The sequence below is a fragment of the Micromys minutus genome, assembly GCF_963924665.1.
Source record: "Micromys minutus genome assembly, chromosome: X".
NCBI classification, from domain to species: Eukaryota; Metazoa; Chordata; class Mammalia; order Rodentia; family Muridae; genus Micromys; species Micromys minutus.
Genome location: NC_137970.1, coordinates 48,137,493 through 48,156,986, shown reverse-complemented (window position 1 = coordinate 48,156,986; position 19,494 = coordinate 48,137,493). Strand labels below are relative to the sequence as shown.

Below are 19,494 nucleotides of genomic sequence, written 5' to 3'. Positions count from 1 at the left end.
AGAAAACAAAAAATGCTGTATCTTCCGCACTGGAGTCTGAAGATGAGAACCCAGACCTAGAATTTGAACTTAAGGCCAGAAGAAGGAACTTGAGGAAGAGGAGTCCTAGACAGACCTAGTCTTCAGACTGGTTTATGGTGAGATCTCTATTCATCAGCAAGAGGTAAGTGGCCTTTTTGCTTAGCATGTTGCTTTCTTAGTCTGAAGATCAGTGGAATTGGGTTCCTATAACCTGCTGCTGCCTTTTACAATGGTTTACCCAATGAGAAACGTTAATGTATAGTCATCATGGAAACATTGGGAAGTAGAGAACGCCATAAGGACAAAAGAGCTCCCTCACAATCATTCAGAATCTCACCACACAGAGGCGGCATTTCTTTCTTTCTAGTGGGTTTTCTCAAAGGTGAGGTCATCCATCCAGCTGGAGGGCCAGCAGCAGGCCTAAAATGGCTGTCTTCTGTGTGACGCAGAATCATTTTACCTTCCTGAGTCAGTCGTTAGACATTTCAGTTGTTTGGCTTCCCCATCCCCACCAGGGCAGGAGTAAAAAGAACCATGTGAAGACTTTGTTTTGTGTTTGTTTTTCAGCTTAATTCCTCAATCGAGAATTCCAGAAGGGAAAACTCTATTCTTCGAAGCTATGGACCCTGTCTGCTGATGTCAACATGCTGGTCACGCTGCCTGGGTACTTGTGGAGGAGTGCAAAAAACAGGTGTCTTGTACCTCAAATTTCAGAGACCCCCTTGGCACAGAATTTGCCTGACTCCATGGTGCTTACTTTGAATGCTTGTAGCCTCAGCCAGGGAGACGAGCGAGCGAGCGTGTGAGCAGTAAACTGGTCTGTGGGCCTCTGGGGGCAGAGGGGCTTTGAACTTCCTTTGACCTTTACCCTTCTTTCCCAGCTCTTCAATATTTGTTGTGATGTGACAGTTACAGGAGCTATCCGAAGCTCTGAGTGCCTCCTTGGGTTGAGGGGTAGGGGTGGGGTGGGGTGGGGGTGGGGGTGGGGTGGGGTGGGAATCGGGTGGGGGTGGGCTGCATGCAGGGTACAAGAGTGATCCAAAGACACTCGGAAGCTCCAGAGAAACAAATGTGTTACTGTTATTACTGTTACTGTTGTATTACTGTGCCGTGAAGATAAATTATTCTGTATGCTAAAGCTTTCTCTCCTCAATAAAAGAACATAAAGGGTGTGTAAAGATTGCGTCCGTCTGCATTACTGAACAAACATAGACAGGGACCTAAGGTGCTTACTCCCAGGCACCTTAGCTGATCTGTGCTAGCCTGAAGCCTTGGAATCCTCTAGGAAAAGAAGGACCAGTAACAAGCAGTTCTTGGAAGGGAGGGGTGGAGGCAGGCAAGGTGGAGAGAAAGGGCCCTTCCATTTTGGAACACTAGATGGTGCTATGGGACTCGTGTGAACTAGCTGGAACCAAATTCCCAGAGCAGGCTAATTAAGTAGGGTCAGCAAGACCTCCCTGCTTTTTAATAGAGTGTGGAGTCCGAAGACCTACACCCCATTCTGGGACTTGCTTAGCTTTCTCAGACATGAGTGAAAACATTTTCCCCTCCTCCTTGTGAGTGCTGGGCCTTATCCTTCATCCTGATAAACATCCTTGGCAGCAGGTTATTTATTAGTCTCACCCTCTTTAAGGTAAGGAAGAACACAGACTTAGAAGCCACGGCCCTATAGGCAACGGTGAATGGCTTCTTTACAGTCCTGTAGTTGTTTGTAGTCAGCTCCCAGAACTGCTCTCTCTGCCTCCAGTCCATTGCGGCCCTATAGGCAACGGTGAATGGCTTCTTTACAGTCCTGTAGTTGTTTGTAGTCAGCTCCCAGAACTGCTCTCTCTGCCTCCAGTCCATTGGTCCTACTGTCTAACAAGTCAGACCTGTCTCCTGATTCCGCCTTGCTCTGCACCCTCACAGTAACAGTCCTCGTATCTTCAGAGGAAAACAGGGAGGAGAAGTGTTTCACCAGCATTTCAATACTATAATCTGGCCGGGCAATGTTGTCTCTAATGGTGGTGGTGGTGGTGGGGCACTGGGTCAAGTGAGCTGTATCTGGGGGCTCTGAGGGAGCAAGGCAGGTAGGTGGTTGTTGTGTTTTGCAGAGAAATCCAGCAAGGCCGGCCCAGTGGCAGTGCTGAGCACGAGGTTGTGAGCTGTCCCATTGAACACTGGGCCTCCTTCTAGGGTTTTAGGGGTTCAGATGAGATGCCAGCAGCCCTGGGATTTCTCATGATGCTGTAGGCAGGGGTAATTGGGGTCAGCTTTTGTAAGGACTAAGGAGATCAGGTGAAGGACAGGAGGAAAAAAAGAACCACTGTGCGGCAGCCCTGCAGGCTTCCAAGGCCTATCATCGACCCCATCCTCTCTGTGGCCACACCCACTCTTTGCTTTTCCAGTCACTGTTGCATTCACAGAACCAGCTAAGCAGCCCAATGACATGGTCGGAAGAATAGCAGCAGCAGTTTGGTGCTGAAAAGGCAGGTGTATAAATACCTCTGCCTGGAGAACAAGCGAGCCTGTGCCTGAGGAAGCAGGCAGCTCGCTGAAGACAACACTGCTTTTCTGGGTTGCTGCTGCCACCCAAAGGTAGACAGGCCACACCTGGGATCTTGGGCAGCCAACCTAACGGAACCTTGCACCTCATAGCAGCTCTTTTACATGCCAAGAATAAGGAAGTGCCAGAATAGGAGAAAGGAAGAAAGGGGGAGGGGTAGAAGGATGAGAAGATGAGGAGGGTTCTCAAATCCCTCCTCCTAAGAGATGGCACGAGACAGAGGCTTCTGCTGCCTAAGATACTGGCTCAACTGTCCTTTTGTTTCCTCAGTTGGTCCTTTAAATGATCTTTAAGTGAGGAAATGGAGATCTGGAAATTTACATAACTGGCTCAAGGTCACCCCAGCAGTGTGACCCCCCAGAATCTGTGCTCATAATCTCTATCTATGCTACCCACATAATCAATCTTCGTGCCTCCTAGTTCTGAAACACTTCCTAGACAATTCTAATGCCAGCCTAGGTGTGGGGACTAAGTAGTCCAGAGGACATTTGCTGGCCAGTTTCTTACAAGCCTTCCCATACAGCTCCCAAAGCAGGCTCCGGGCCAGGGAGATGGTTCTAATGTTTAGTATAGAATTGAGATATCTATGTAACAATGATTGCCTAGCATATACCATAGTCTGAAGTAAGCTGACCCCCTCCATGACACCTGCCTCAGATTCTAGGATGGATGCAGACATTTGTCATGAAGAAGTTGGGCCTCTTGATGTGCAGACTGTGCCCTCCATGGTCAAAACTGTCTTATGGGGCTCAGGAAGGGGTAACGAGGGCTCCTTCTGGGGAATGAGGTGAGAGACTACCCCGACACAAGGGTCTCCAGTTAGTGCATCCTGCATCTTGCCCAGACTAGGAGAAAGCCCAGCAGGCTATATCTCCCCAGGGACCCTGGGCAGAAACACAAAGACCAGAGTTTTCAAGTTGCCTTGGTAACAGGGGGATCTACTTGGAAGAAAACAGTTTCTTAAAGGCTTAAAGGGGTGGATATTTCCTTTGACAGTGAACAGGCCCTGACCTGCTCCCTGCAACCCCCTTCCTTTCCTGCCTGCCACATGCAGATGTAGACTAGGGGCCCCTTACCTCAGCAGCCCTCCGAATGGGGGATGGAGGTAGAGTGAGGACTGGGACAGGGGGCTCCCCGATGTTAACGTGAGAAAGGTTAGAGTGAAATTGTGAGGTACTGGCCATGGCTTGGGGGAGGAGCTTATCTCACAGCTGAAACAAGGAGGGCCAGTTCCCTGCAGTTCCAGTCTTTCTTCCCACTTACCACACATAAATGAACCTGGCGAAGGTATGGACTAGGCCAGACAATCTAGCCAGCCCAGACTTCCTATACTCTCAGTTCAGCCTCTCCCCATCTCTCCCCTATCGTTCCTTGCTGGTCCAACCTCTACTATCTTCTGCTAATCAACACACTTTCTATGTATCTGGAGTGGTGTTACCAAGTGTGTTTGCATGCATGTGTACACACGTGCTGCTCTGAACTTACAAGTCTCATTGTCAATGGCTGTCCTGGATCTGACTTTGACATTCTTCTCTATCTGGTCAAAAGGTAGGCGTGCCCACTGATCTGCCCAGTTACTTTCTTCTTCTAGCCTGTCCTGTCTCCAGAGATGTTGAATCACTTCCTTCTTCTCCTTACACACCACACCCTTTCATGCTTCTGGGCCTTTGAATATCCCATCCATCTGTCTTGAAAACTCAAACCTGCAGGATGAATGACATGAGTCCTAAGTCTTAATTATTTGGGAGGTGGAGGTTGGGGGACTGAGCCCAGGAGTTCAAGACCAACCTGCACACTATAATGAGAACCTTCTGAAGGGAAGGAAAGGAAAAGGGGAAAGGGAAATGGGGGACTCAGAAAAGGGGAAAGAGGTGGGATTCACATTCCTGGCACCAGTCTACTGGCTATCTGCTCAGTTCTAAGATCACTTCCTTTATGAAACCACATCTGCCCCTAAACATCCCAGCCCATCGAAGCTCCTCCTTGCCCTATACTCCAGACCCCATTGAACCATAAGGCTAGAACAAGGGTGTTCTGGGTTGCAACATGAGCTCCTTGTTGCAGGATCTGTGCAATGTGAAAATGTGGACTTCCTCCACAGAATATGGATGCTGCATTAGTAGTAGCCTTTGGAAGGAGGACTGGTCCCTTAGACCTGTCTGGTGTTGTCTATATGGAGCTAGAAGGTCCCCACAACAAAGCTAGAGGGGAAGCTATAGGGATTACAACCATCTAAGCAAGAGAGGGAACATTCTAATGACCGACTCGCGGTATTCTCTTCTGCTAACAGACTTCTGAAACCACAAAACCCAAAGAACTAAAAATTTCCTAGGAACTGCATGCTGGGAGAAGGAAAGGGCCTTGATGTCAGCCAAAGGAGGAACTTGCCTCCCAGGAAGAGTTCTGACAACTTATCAGACCAACCTGCAGGACAGAACAGAGCCCAGACTATAATGGGTCAGTGATTAGTTTCTACATCCATAGCCCCATATAAGGACTTGGAAGTTACTGCGCCTCTTTACTTGTTCCTCTTCTCAATGTGGCCACATGGCAAACCATTTTTATCTGGTTTTCATCATTACTTCTCTCTTTAATTGCTGTACTGAGGACAGGAGGCAAAGCCTATCTCATTCAGACTGCCAAGGAGCTAGTTGCTCCCTCTTTACCTGAGCTCCCTGGCGATGGCCATCATCTCTCTGAGGGCAGTGACCTCCTCTCCATTATGTAGACTGACTTCCACTGGGCTTGAGGTTTACACAGATGTGGCCTTGAACTTAGCTTCTTTCTGCCATTCTTCTGATGCATGCCCTTGCCTTGATCACTGTGTTTTTCTATAATTGAATTTCCTTCTTCTAAGAAACAGAGGGGATAGTAGAGCATATGAATGAGATGAACCAGCAACAATGACAATAGCCAATACTTAGTTAGCTAGAGTGACTACGAGTTCAAGCCCAAATGCCTTCCAGTTGTTAATTGCTACAATGTTCCTACGAGCAGTGCCGCTAGCCCTGCTTTGGAAGATTAAGACACGTGGCCCGGAGGTGAAGCTGACAAATGTCATAGCACTAGCATGCAGACAGGCAGAGTTTTATGGTTCAGAAACAAAGCCCAGGGGATGTAGGCATGGTGACACAAACCTGTAATCTTAGAACTGAGGCAGATAGATGACAAGTTATAGGCCAGATTTGGCTACCTAGCAAACAGAAGAGTGACACCCAGCCAGGACCCAGGCATGGTGGCTCATGCCTTTAATCCAAACACCTGGTAAACTGAGGCAGGAGGACATCGACTTGAAGGCCAGACTTGGCTACATAATGAGACCTCCTCACTCATCTCCACAAACAGATAAAAGCACACAAACACCAAAACAAAACAACAAAACTAGGCCCAAGGAATAAAAGTAGTCTAAGATCTCAGGCAGGATGTTAATCTTTGGCAAGCTATGTGTGAAGTCCCCCGGCAGTTTAGGAAACCTGGATCCTATCTCAAAATAGCGTTTTTTTCAGATACATTCTTCCTTGTCTTACATGCATAAAATGTGATGTGCAGTATAACAAGGGAGATCAGTCATATGAGACTGTCATATTTTTCATCACTTTGGGGTCCAGTTCTATCACTAAAAATAGATTAAACTACAAGGCCTAATGGCAAGTCTAGAGATTAGAGTTTGATGATCCTTGAGATGTAACAACTAGAACATGATACAAAAATAGGTGTGATTTCTCTTGGTGAGAAAATCCAGATATGGCTAATGTCATTGTGATTTGTTGTCTACATTCTTATTTCAAGGAAATGCTAAAATTCTGTTCATGGAGAAAGATCAAATTATTTTTTAACCCCCCCTCCCGAGTTCTCAGACCTCCTAAGTTCTAAGTTCTAGCTGTAGACCTGCTAAAGATTTGTGGAGTTAAAATTAAGAAGCCCTGCCAGAGGGCATCAGAGAAAAGACAATGGCTGCCCTGTCAGCTGTGGGGACAAGCTGTGGGCTGGCAGAGGGACAAGTGTGTGGTTTCTTTTTCAAGAACTGTTTACAGAAATCATAAAGTCTGGCAGCTCCCTCTTCCTCTTGGTCCTGAGTCAGCAGCCTGGGGTGGGGCTGAAGCTGTCACAGTCGGTTTAGGTTTCTTGTCCACCACACACCCATGTAACTTCCAGAGAGTTAACATTTTTTTCATCTTCTCATTAAGGAAATGTTGGTGGGGTTTGCTCTGTTTTAAAATTGAAACCTGCTTTCAGGAGACATGGATGCCTCATTAGTCTGGAAATAATCTAGAAGCAGACATTTTATTGACTCTAACAATAAATGAATTATTAGAGTTCTGAGCGAATAAATGATTTAACCACAGGACCTGGGTTAGGCGTAAGCATGCAGAGAAAAGCAGAAAAGATACAAACTGGGCCAGTCACCCCAGATAATCAGTCTGAATCAGCCCTTGCCCCACATCTCAAATGTCTTTTCCTGCCTTCTTGAGTCTCCCACCTGTCATCTGAGTCCCTGCCAACCAGGACAGCACAGTCCTGGGCACTGTGACCAAGAGGAGGCATATGGTCAGAATGGTAGGAGGTCTTCCTTTCTTCTGTTCCCATTCAGGACTCAATGTAGACAATACTCAATAAGATCAAGCCCCAGGCCTTTCCACAGTGTTTTGCTCCAGGGTCCCTGCTGGTCAGAACCTGATGCTTTCGGCTCTGTTCCAGACCCCCATACTTACTTCGAAATGAGCCACTTTGGCTTAGGGCCATGTACTAAAAAACTGCAGCTTAATTCCCACAGTGAGAGGTAAGACCGTGACAGCTCTGTGCACCACAGTCACTGGTTACTAAAGACACTAGTTCAAAATAAATTTGCCTTAGTTGGCACAAGGATCAGAAATGTATTGCTTTGGGGCTCTGGCTGAAAGCTACACATGGAGAAGACTTAGGTTCTTGCCTGTAAAGGACATTCATTGGCATTCTTTGATGTCCAAACACAGACAGAAGGAAGCCAAATGGGATTTCAAAAAAAAATTTTTATGGTTAGAGTAACCAAGAAAGAGAGACAGAAAGCCCACACTGACTAAACCTCAGAAGTAAACACTGGGACATTATAATTGACCTATAGATGCAAAAGAATCTGAAAGAAAAACACTGTGAACAGTTGTTAGCCAAAAAGACAACCTAGATGAAATGACTAAATTCCTAGAAAGACACAACTGTCAAAAAATGACTCAAGATGAAGCCAGCAAGATGGTCTAGCAGATAAAAGTGTTTGCTTTGCAAACCTGATGACCTCAGTTCTATCCCTGGATTCCATGGAAAGAGAGAACTGACCTCTGCACAGTGTGGTTCAAACACAAGTGACTCCCATAAGGCTTATATATTTGAATGCTTAGTCATCAGGAGTAGAACTGTTTGAAACGATTAGGAGGACTGATTCTGTAAGATCCAGTAGCAGCACCCACGTGGCAGCTTATGTCCAGGGAATCTGACGCCCTCTTCTGGCTTTCATGAACATTGCATGCATGTGTTATACAGATTTAGATGCAGACAAAACATTCATACACATAAAATACAAATGAATAGGTCTTTTAAATAAATGAATGGATAAATAAAATATAGTATGTAGACAATGGGATATTTTTTAAAGACAAAAATCCAGAAGCACTTCACTGGTGAGTTTACCAAATATTTAAAGGAAAAGTAACACTAATTCTTTTTTAGTGTATGTGCAGCGAAAGCGAGAACATAACATTAATTTTTTATAAACTCATTCAGTGAGTTTACAAACTCATTTGACATTGATGAGCATGTAACACTTTTCAGCTCACTGCGTTAGGTCAGTAGTGCTCTGGCACTAACACTGACCACAAACAACTCAAGTACAGACCATTATCCCTGATCACGATGCATGTAAAAATTCTCAACGAAACATTAGCATACCAAATCCAGTAATATTAAGGTAATCATGTGCCACTACCAAGTAGAATTTATCCTAGACATGCGAGAATGTCTTAACATGTGAAAATCAATGCAACAAATCACACCGATATAATGAAAAACAAAACCATGATCAATCTTAGCACAAAAAAAGATTTGGCATAAAAAGATTCATGTTAAAAGTATGTAAACACGAAGAGTAGACAAAAACATGTAAGAGAAACAATAACACAACACTTAATGTGTGAAAACACTGCATACATTCTCCCTACGATCAGAAAGTAGAGCGGGGTGTGTTCTTTACTACTTCCATTCAACATTATACTGGAATGTGGCGCTTTGGATGAGAAATTATCCTCACAGGCTCTCGTATATGAACACTTGGTCCCCAGCTGGTGGTGCTGTTTGGTGGAGGCTATGGGACTTTTTGGGGATGGAGCTTTGCTGGAGGACATGCCTCACTGGGGGTGGGCTTTGAGGGTTTTATGGCCTAATCCCACTTTCTGGCCCAGCTGTCTGCTTCCTTTACACAGATGAAATGTTGTTGGGGTACACTGTGTGAAGGTGTACCTCTGTATATTTAATTGTTAATTCTGTACTGGCAGAGAGCTGAATGCTGGCAGGATCTTGGCATTGCTATTTCTATGGCCCATCAACCATCTCATATTTTGTAAATATTCATTCCTCCTCACTTGCCTGAGGTAATCTAGAGTTGTATCTGATTGGCTGTAATAAAGATTTGACAGCCAATAGCTGAGCAGGAACTGGAGGGTGAATCTTATGGGCAGAGAGAGGGCCCCTGGGAGAAAAATCAGACAAGGGCGATTCACTAGACAATTGAAGTTGATGGATGGATCAGAGTAGTGCAGAGAGGCAGACCTGACTATGTGTCAGGTTATAGGACAGAATTCGACGGAATAGAGTTGGGAGATTGCCCAGCAAAGGCCTAAGCTTTACAATATTCAAAAGACTCAGTGTCATTATTTATAATACTGGACAGTCTGAGAAAGTCTGCTATTAAATGTGATCTCTCTGCTTACTGCTTCTGCCATGCCTTCCTCACTCTGATGGAATCTATCTCTCTGGAACCATAAGTTAAAATAATCCTTTCCCCCTTAAGTTGCTTTTGAGCATATTTTATCACAGCATCAGGAAAGTAGCTAATACATACAGGTTGTAATCAGAATGATTAAATAAAAATTAAATTAAATACCCACAGATTGGAAAGGAAGAAGCAAATTAAATTTCAAAGACCACATGATCTCATACATGAAAGATTCTAAGAAATCCATTAGAAATCTATTAAAAACAATGTGTTTAATCTAAATTATAAAATGTTTTATTAAATGATTGTAATAAAAATTTGAAATAAGAAAATTAATCAGAAATGATAGTGCGAGCCTATAATCCCAGCTTTTAAAAGGCATCAACAGAATGATATAAAATCTGTGGTCAGTGTGGGCAACATTGTGAGACCACATCTCCAAATAAAAATTCTTGAAAGAGAGTTAGGCCTGTAGCTCAATGGAAGAGCTCTAGCCTGTCATATATAAGGTTCATTTGGAATCCAGTGCTGAACACTAATAAAAAAGAGACCAATTTTATTTACAATATCATCATAAAAAACAATAAAGCACTGTGTAAAAGGCACTATCCATTCACTTGACTTCCATATCTGGAATGTAAGTAAAATGTAGATGTGGCTGGGGAAGGGGTGGTAGGGTGGGTTGTACGGGTATATGTCTTTAGTCTCAGTACTTGGAAGGCAGAGGTGGGCAGATTTCTGTGAATTCCAGGTCAGCCTGGTCTACAGAGAGAGTTCCAGGATAGCCAGTGCTATGCAGAACAATCTTGTCTCAAATAAATAAATAAACAAACAAATAAATAAAGCAAGCAAGCAGATGTGGTGGTGAGCATCTATAAATGTTACTATTCCTATGGAGACATAGGAGGCAGAGCCTAGAGAATCATCTAGATATCTGTGAGCCAGCTCTTCAGGAATTCACTGCTCAGCAACAGAAGCAACAGTGGAAACACATCAACAAGGTGAAAGAAGAGGATTGACTCCCAAAAGTTGTCCTCTGAACTACATATGTGTAAAATATGTATGTACCTACTTACCTATGCACTCACCTCTCCTCTCTCTAAACACACACACACACACACACACACACACACACACACACACACACACACACACACTTTGGGATGAGGTGTTGAGACGGAAAACCTGGAGCTACCAGGCTTTCATTCTTTTTAAGAATATATTTATAGATGGGCACGGCAGCACATGCCTTTAGTCCCAGCACTGGGAGGCAAAGGAAGCTGGATCTCTATGAATTCAAGGCCAGCTCTGTGCACAGAGCAAGCAGCCCTGTGTCCAGGCCACACAGTGAGACGGTGTCTTATAAAACAAAACCTCAAAGAATTCAAATGAAAGGGAGGACTGAGAATAATGACCAGTAGTAGAGCTTCATCGGGATGCGGAAGGCCTTACATTCAATCTGAAGTACCAGCGCCTCCTTTCCAAGAAGAATAAAACACACAGGAACGAATTTAACAAAGTGCTATAAAATTTGAATATTGAAAGCTACAAAACACGAACAAGTTAACAATGAGAGCAAGAAGAAAGATATTCCACATTTAAGGATGAAGATAATTAATATTATTAAAATAAACCATATATGGCTATATAGATACAACACAATTTTTATTACACTTTCAATTTCTTTGTAAAAACTGACATAGGGACCCTGCAGTCATTATGAACATTCAGATGACCCAAAATTGCCAAAACAATCTTGAAAAAGAACAAAATTGGAGGACTCACTTGCTGATTTCAAAACTTTATACAAGTTTTTTATAATTAAAAAATTAAAGTCAAATATATAAAACAATCTACTAGAACTGAGAGTTCAGACAAGCCTAACCAGCTGACCTTTGACATAGGTGACAATTCCATTCAAGGAGAAACGGTCTTTTCAACAAAACTGGTGTCAGGGCAACTAATTAGGTAAATGCAAAAAAAAAAAAAAAAAAAAAAAAAAAAAAAAAAGAAAGAAAGAAAAGAAAAGAAAAGAAAAAAGAAAGAAACAAAAACCAAGTATCCATTCTTATGTGCACACAAAAGCAAACCCAAGTATATTAAAGACCTACACATAGCAGTTAAAAGTACAAACATTGAGAAGCATAGATATAAATCTTTGAGACACTAGATTAGATCATGGTTTTCTAGATATGACAATAAAAGAAAAATACAAATTGGACTTCATGGAAATTTAAAACATTTTGCTACAAATAATTCCAGGCAAGAAGTGAACAGACCCACTACAGAATGTGAGAGCACATTTGCAAGTCATGTATCTGATAAGAGACTTATCGAAAATGTATATGCATCTCTTATAAATCAATGAGATAAATAATCCAGATCAAAAATTGGCAAAGGCTCTTAAAAGTTATTTCTCCAAAGATACACAAATAGCCAATAAGCACACAAGAAGATACTCAATACACAATTAATCACCAAGGAAATGGAAGTAAAAAATACTACTTCACATCCACAAGGACAGCTATAAACAACAACAACAACAACATAGATACATGTTGGTTAGGACGTGGAGAAACTAGTCCTCTCGTTGACTGCCAATGAAGCCACTTTGGGAAACAGCCTTGCAATCTCCCAAAATGTTAACATAGAGTTATTGCATGATGCAACATTTTTGCTTCTAGGAACATGTCCAAGAGAATGAAAATACATGTCCACATAAAAACTTAAACATGAATGTTCATGGCTGAACTATTTATCCTAGTCCCATAGTGGAACAATGTGAATGCTCAAACTGGCCACTAGATAAACTAATTGATCACACAGTGAAACAGAAGTACCGACACATCCTACAACATGAATAGACCTTGAAAACATCAAGCTGTGTGAAAGAATTTGGATACAAAAGGTCACGTAGTGAATGATCCCATTTTATGATATTCAGAACAAGTAAATTCATAAAATCAGAAAATATATCAATGTTTGCCTAAGGCTGGAGAGAGGCTTCCGAGGAAATGGCGAGTGACCGATAATAGAAACATTAGGGTGATGCTCTAACATTGATAATGATAGTGATGGTTCCATACTCTCTGATGTTACTCTATAAACCTGCTGAATTGCACAACTGGAAATGGGTAGATTTTATGGTGTGTTTATGCTTGGTCTCAATAAAGCTTTTCTGAAGGAAAAAAAAAAACACATAAACAAAACCTGCAACTGAAGAACAAGCCTTACAAAGCAGAAGTGTACCGTAACAGTACTGTACTGAAACATCAAGACAAGATTGGAACGTGGAACACACTGCAAAAAATCCCAGTGCATCTCAGCCAAGCCCAGGCAGTGACCATACATGAATAGGCACTGGGCCCATCAAAAATTAAAGTGTTATTCTTACTAGAATCTAGATTCTGGGCACCGTAGTTTTAAAAAAGGACAGGTGGAGCTGGAAGTAGCCTATGTGGTTGGAGCTTCAATCCCCACGCCGCTTCTATACCCGTACCTCAATCACCTGAGCTGGACCGTGGTCTTGTAATCAGATCTCCCAGCTCTCTGTCAGATTTCACAGCCCAATCAGGATGGAGATGGCAATGAGCAGAGAGTTCACTGACCAGCAGGACACGTTTGAGAATTTTTGAAAATGGATATCCACTTGGCTCTTATCAGGTAATTCAGACCTCTCCACAGCAATGGATTAACTTGGAAGCTTCTAAGACCTCTCTGCATCTTAGATGGACTCCTTCCCTTCCTGCTGTGTCCACTCCTTAGTCTCATACCAATTCCTCAGCTGATCCCCTTGGGACAGCCATACTCAACATTGTGGTTAAGCTTCCTCTGGTGCAACCGCCATGTGTTCATATCTTTCCCCTTCTAAACTTTTGCAACCATGAGTCTGGTTCTACTGCAATGTCACCCAAGGCGCATAGACTCACTCTCCTGCCCCTAGGTGGGGATGAGATCCTTGAGTAGCACGAAGTACTATGCTTCTCTACTTCGCCAGAGTATCCTCACTAGATTCTAAAAATAGATTATTCCTAACCATATTTTAAAAGTGTGTAACTGTAGAAACAAAGCACTTAATAAGTTCACCTTGTCCATTTACACACACATTTATACCTAAGTTCCACCACAGTAACAATAGAATTTTACTTAGCAAATCATATTGACTTTATCTTTTAAGATTTATTTATTTATTTATTTATTTATTTATTTATTTATTTATTTATTTATTTATTTAATATACGTGAGTACACTGTAGCTGTCTTCAGACACACCAGAAGAGGGCATCAGATCCCATTACAGATGGTTGTGAGCCACCATGTGGTTGCTGGGAATTGAACTCAGGACCTCTGGAAGAGCAGTCTGTGCTCCTAACCACTGAGTCATCTCTGCAGCCCTTCATATTGACTTTATGAACCACTCGGAATCACTGTCATGCTGATGATATCATTTCCCTCATGCTACTGAGCGGTCACAGATCTTGTCCAAGGTCATACAGATATAACCCAGGCTGCCTGGTACCAGAGTTTGTGTTCATAACTCTTTGGGGAAATAAAAATTTAGAATATTTAGCATCATTTTCAGATACTCCAGCTGAGGGTGAGAAATCGTTGTCCTAACAGGTTCCCAAGGGATGCTGATACTGTTGGGACAAAGACTATGTTTTGATAACCACTGTCCTGCAATATGCTGCCTTCCAGACAGTAACACGTAGCTCAGAGATACCTAGAACCCAAACAGGAGTGGCCAGGAAGGTGGCATGACTTGCCACCCAGCCTCTTCTCTCATTTCTCATCCTTGCAGGAGACCCATCTAACAAGGAGGTCATCTTACTCTTGCCAGCCTCAGACACAATTAGCTAAACGTGATCCCATCCATTAAAGGGATTGATAAATCAGTCCCTGGCTGTGAGGCTGCTCCAACTGCTGCTGAATTAATGCCCGTGCTGTCACTTGCCTGGTGCCTGCAGCCAATTGATCTCATAGGCTAATAAGATTAACTCAAGATTAACTCAGCTGGATTGCCTACAGCTTCCTCTGGCCCACAAACTTGAGGAAATTCAGGCTTGTTCATGGGAGGAAAAAAAAAAGCTGCCATTACAAAGGAAACAGTCTTGTGGAAAAGTGAGGACTTTACTAAGTCAAGATCAGCTCTGGGTTTGGCTGAGTGAGCACAGCTCAGCAAGCATTGATTAGTGACTGGTTCAGCACTAACAAGGAAGGAGATTTGCCCATTTGACCAAGAAACAAATGGTTGGCAAGTCTGGGCAGTTATATTCCAGAGGGGGGTGTGTACCTTGGAGCTGGACTTATCAAGCTTTGAGACTGCCTCTACCTAACCTAGCTGTGTGAACTCCCTGAATTTAAGTTCCCTCAATTATAACTTTCAGAGAAGTTAAAGGATCATAGGGCTCAAAGTAGGGCCTGGATCCTGGGAAACACCTATACTAAGGACCTGCCCAGGCAGACCTGCAAAGATCACTGTCCAAGGACACGAGTCTGGAAAGAGATCAGTGCCCAGTAATAGATGCAGTCAGGACTCATTACAGTTAAACATTTTTTTTTTCATTTTTCAAAAAAATCCCTTAGATGTGGTTGTAGCTTAGTAACAGAGAGCTTGCCTTGTATGTATGCGGACCTAGGTTCAATTCTCAGCACACATATGCACAAAAAAGGAACGGAAGAGAAATAGGAAGGAGAAAAAGCAAACAAGTAAGCCAACAAGCTAATGTCTGCCCTCATGAAGGTCACCTCGGCTAGATAGTGGGTGCTTTGATGAGTCACCTAGATCTCACCCCAGGGGTAAATGATTACACCCTCCCGAGAAGAGAGTTGCCAAAAGAAGGCATTTTATTATCTAACCACTTTGATGATTGCTTTATCTAATGTCATATTTCCTTCTCCAGCAGCGACTTCATCCCAATTTAGAGCAACTCAGAGCTTTCAGCTTAGTGCCACAGGCCCATCCCCCTCCCTGGATTGAGAAGGTATTGGGAAAGCAGTTTGTTTTGACAGCACTGAGTTTGCAGCAGTCCCTTTGCCCACCCACTTTCCACAGATGAGGATCCAAAGAGCCTCCTGCAACACCCATCCTGCACTGATGTCACCTGCGCGAATGTCAGCCTCACAATTGCCTTGGCATGGAGGGAGGTTTGTGGGGTGAACAGATCTCTACTACTGACAGACAAGTTAGTCCACTACCACCTTTCCACTTCCCTTGCCTGCTAATAGTTTCTAGACAACTTCTTTAAAAATTTGCCACGCTTTTCTTTTTCTTTCAAAAAAAAAAAAAAAAAAAGAAAGAAAAAAAACCAAGTTTGTCACCATTAGAGATCAAAGCAAACAGATTGAACGAGCAAACTCCTCATCTGACACGAGAGGCAAGCACTGTCAATACCTTGAGTATATTCTTTCTGGAAGTTTTCCTATGTCAAACAAAGATGCAATCATACTGTAAACATTACTTGGTGGTTAGTGTAGGCTCTCCCTTGCTACCATGATAAATAGGTATTGCTTAGTTACCTTGGGAAAACGGAGAAGCGAAGTCTCAGAAGCTTGTCAGAAACCTTATCCAGCTCCCTGATGCATCAGATGTGGAAACTGAGGTCCAGAAAGAAGAAGGGTTTTTCTCGGATCCTACACCCACTGGAGACCACCCAGGTTACCTTCTGACCTGGGCAGGAGCCTGTATCTTTTCAAATGTCTGAGTTCCCCAATAGGGTTCAAAGCAAAAGGAGAAGGAAGTGACATGTATATAAAAGTCTTGCAAGAAAATGAGGCTGGCTCAGCAGCGTGCCTGGGTGATGATCACCTCAAAGGGTTCAGTGCTCCACCCTCAGCCAGGAATCAGACACTATGCGCCATGCGTGGAGTTCTCTCAGAAGCAAGAAAGCTGTGGACAAAGTGCTCTTCTCTGCGCCTGTCTCTTAGCTTGGTCCCTTGTAGCTCCGCCTCCTATCTTTTCATTGCACAACAATCAAAGAAAAGTTCTTCTTGCAATTCACTTAGGAATGAGACCGTGGATTATTTCTTCTGACAGCAAAAGCAAACATGTGCAACAAAAGAAACAATAGATACATTGGGCTTCATTGAGGTTACAAACTTTTGAATTTCAAAGGTCACCGTTAAGAAAAGGAAAAGGCTCTGGCACAAGATCAAGGCAGCCAAAACTCTAGCATGGATGGGGGAGGAGGAGCTTATGAGGTCCCACCCCTAGCTGAGTAGCTACAGGTAATTAATGGTCACCAGTGGAGGGACAGTCAATTTTCTTTAGAAGCAGTTCCTGGTAGGCTGCCCATGCTGCAGTGGATGGTCCTCTGCCAACAGACAAACTGGCTGAACTAAGTGGACTCAGTGGGTTTAAGAAAAGAGAGCACTTATGTGCTTCCATATTTATGGGAGGAAAAGTGGTGGTGGAGGTAGGGAAGGAACTGGATGGAAAATGAGGGATGGAATTGATCTAAATGTATTATATGCGTGCATGAAATTCTCATATAACAAATAAAAAGAAAAAAAGAAAAAGACTACCTCAAAAAAAATGAAGAAAATACTTGCCAATCACGTAATTGATAAGGAATTTGTATCTAGAGTATTGTATACTCCGACGACTCAGTAGTAAGAAGGAAGGGCTGGAAAGACGTTTCAGTAGTTAAGAGCACTAGCTGCTCCTTCAGAGGACCTGGGTTTTATTGTGAGGATCCTCATGATGGCTCGCAACCATATATAACTCCAGTTCCAGGGGATCCAATGTCCTCTTCTGGCACTGGATTTATGTGGTTACACAGACATAGTGGCAGGCAAAACACCCATAAACATAAATTTAAAAAAAGAATAAAGGCAAATAGCAGTTGGGCATGGTGATGCAAAGCCCTTTGCAGGACCGGAAGCTCAGTTTGAGGTCAGCCTGGATGCATGCAGGGAGTACCAGGCCACTCTGGGCTACAAAGCAAAACCTTGTCTCAAAGGACCAATAGACATAGGACAAGAAGCCCAAGCTCACAAGGGAATACAAACTAAAGGACAAGGGGAACCACTTCATACCAAGTAGAATGGCCCCCGTATCAAGAAACTGCCCATAACTATGTTGGGGAGGAAAATGGCGTAGCCACTATGGCTAACAGCCTGGTAATTCCTCAAATGACTAAACATAGCTGATGCCTCCTGAGGTGATGTGAATAAGATGTCCCCCCATAGTCTCAGGCCTTTGAGTACTTGGCCCCCGGTTGATGACAGCTTTAGGAGGTGTGGCTTTGCTAGAGGAGGTATGTCACTGGCTTTGAGAGTTTAAAGACTTGCAACAGCTGCTTCTTCCACTCAACATCATGCACTTTAATCTTCAGGAACTGAAAGCCCAAATAAACTCTTTTCTCTATAAGTTGCCTTGGTCATGGTGTTTTATCATAGTAACAGAAAAGTAATGAACACACCACCCACATGTTCATCAAATGATAGTAGAAAAAGAAGAACATTTGGATGTTTTTCGGCCATCAAAACAACCCACTGCTACGCTATGGCATAACATGTCGGAACCTTAAAAACATCATGCTAAGTAGCAGAAATCAGTCGCCAAAGGTCCCACATTGTATGATTCTGTTTATACGAAGTGTCCAGAAGAGGCAAATCCATAGAGCTTGAAAACAGATGGGTGGTTGCCTTACAGTAGGGATGGATGGAGGGGTTGGTAGAAGGAGAAAGTGGCTGCTCATGAGCGAAATATGTCCTTTTGGGGATAATAAAAAAGTCTTTGTCTCAAATGTGGGTGGTAGTTGCACATACCTGAGAATGCTATGCTAAGACCATTGGACAGCATGCTGTGGATGGGTGACTTGTATGGCAAGTGAAATCTATTTTAAGCTGTTAGTAAAGAAAGGAGGCAAATCATATCCCATCGTGGCTGTTCTACCCACTCTTTCTCACCACACTATATAGTAAAATCAAGTGCGTACCACGAGCTAGGGTCTGAGCTAGCTGGCCTCTGCTCCCTGCCTCCAGCCTGGCCTCCCTGCTCAGCATTCTCTTTGCTTACAGCTTTCTTTCTCATCAGAGAGGTCTTTTTGCTGCCTCTCAAATATGCCATTTTCAATGTTCAGATCTTCTTGCATTGCTATTCACTCTGCCAGAAACACCCCTTGAACGTGCTCAGAGATCGCCCCCCCCCTCGGAGGCTTTCTGTGATTTTGTGCAATGGAGTCCCATCCTAATCACTCTCGCGGTATCGCTCTGCTTCTCTTCACAGTACTTACCACCGTTTCAAACTTTTCTCGTTTATCGATTTCATTATCAGACTGCTTGCGAAACCAGGCCGGGGGCCTCATCTGTCTTGGTTGCCAACCTAGCCATAGTTTGAGGCACATCCGAGACACTCAGTAAATGTACGTGGGATGAACAAGTGCATGAATTCCACTTCAGCTGGCTTTCAAAATACCCACTCAGTCCTCTAAGGAAGACAGAAGATGACTGTTCAGAGTCTCTGCCACCCTTACCTGCTACTAAAATGAAATGGCTCCTACAATGTTTCCTTCTCTTTCACTTTTTTCCAGAAAGGGTCTGGCTCTATAGCTCAGACTGGCCTTCAATCCCTTGATCTTCTAGCCTCCAGCCTCCTGAGCAATGAGATGGCAGGTGTGAGCCACCACGCCTACTCCTGTAATTCTTACAGCTAGCTTTTCGTGGGGTTTACTACTTGATGTCACACGCACACACCCAGCACCTCGACTGCATGCAGCCTTGGCCATGAGTATTGTGGTTGCTCGCTAATGTTTGTCCTTTCTACTGCTTAAGACCCTCCTGAGGGGAGGGGCCATAATCATCACTTCTGGAACCCCACAGTGTGATCCACAGGTAGACACCCGAGTGTTGGCTTTTGTATGCTTAAGTATCCAGTACTGTTTTCTCTATAAGCATGTTTATTGTTCTGCCCAAATAGGAACCCAGGGTAGGCATACACGTGCCTGAAGGTGTGGTTTTCCAAC

The 19,494-nt window shown here is 43.5% G+C and overlaps 1 protein-coding gene across 8 annotated transcripts in view; it reads right to left on the bottom strand.

The window, feature by feature from the left end:
• The window catches only part of NHSL2 (NHS like 2), a gene marked incomplete at its 5' end in the record, with an annotated part of 228,837 nt that overhangs the window by 15,315 nt on the left and 194,028 nt on the right, over nucleotides 1-19,494 (bottom strand). The window lies entirely within an intron of this gene.